This window comes from Tenrec ecaudatus, chromosome 4 (assembly GCF_050624435.1).
Source record: "Tenrec ecaudatus isolate mTenEca1 chromosome 4, mTenEca1.hap1, whole genome shotgun sequence".
Taxonomy (NCBI): Eukaryota; Metazoa; Chordata; class Mammalia; order Afrosoricida; family Tenrecidae; genus Tenrec; species Tenrec ecaudatus.
The window spans coordinates 133,960,337-133,961,064 of NC_134533.1; positions in this window are offsets into that span (position 1 = coordinate 133,960,337).

The window sequence follows — 728 nt, forward strand, 5'->3', positions numbered from 1 at the left end:
CTCACACTCATACCCTTGTAAAATCCCTGGAGGGCTTCGGAGGTCATGTCCTTTTTATACACACACACACACGCACCCTTGCAGTATCTCTGGAGGGCACCTGACTTCGTGTCCTTTTTACACTCACACAAACACACACTCACCCTCATACCCCTGCAAAAACTCTAGAGGGCTTCTGACTTCGTGTCTTTTTTAGTCAGGCACAAAGAAACACTCACACCCTTGTAGAATCTCTGGAGGGTTTCTGACTTCGTTTCCTTTTCACTCACTATCACACACAACTTTCCAGAATCTCTTGAGGGCTTCTGGCATTGTGTCCTTTTTATACACACAAACACACACACACACACACTCATATCCTTGCAGATTATCTGGAGGGCTTCTGACTTCATGGCCTTTTTACACACATACACAAACACTCTCACACTCAGACCCTTGCAGAATCCCTAGTGGGCTTCTAAATTCGTGTACTTTTTATTCAAACACACACATACACACCATGGTAGAATCTCTAGAGGGCTTATGACTTCGTGTCCTTTTTAGGACACACACACACAAACACACCCTTCCAGAATCACTAGAGGGCTTCTGATTTTGTTTCATTTTTACACACACACACACATACACGCACCCTTAGGGAATCTCTGGAGGGCTTCTGACTTCGTGTCCTTTTTACACACACACACACACACAACCACTCACACTCAGACCCTTGCAGTATATCTTGA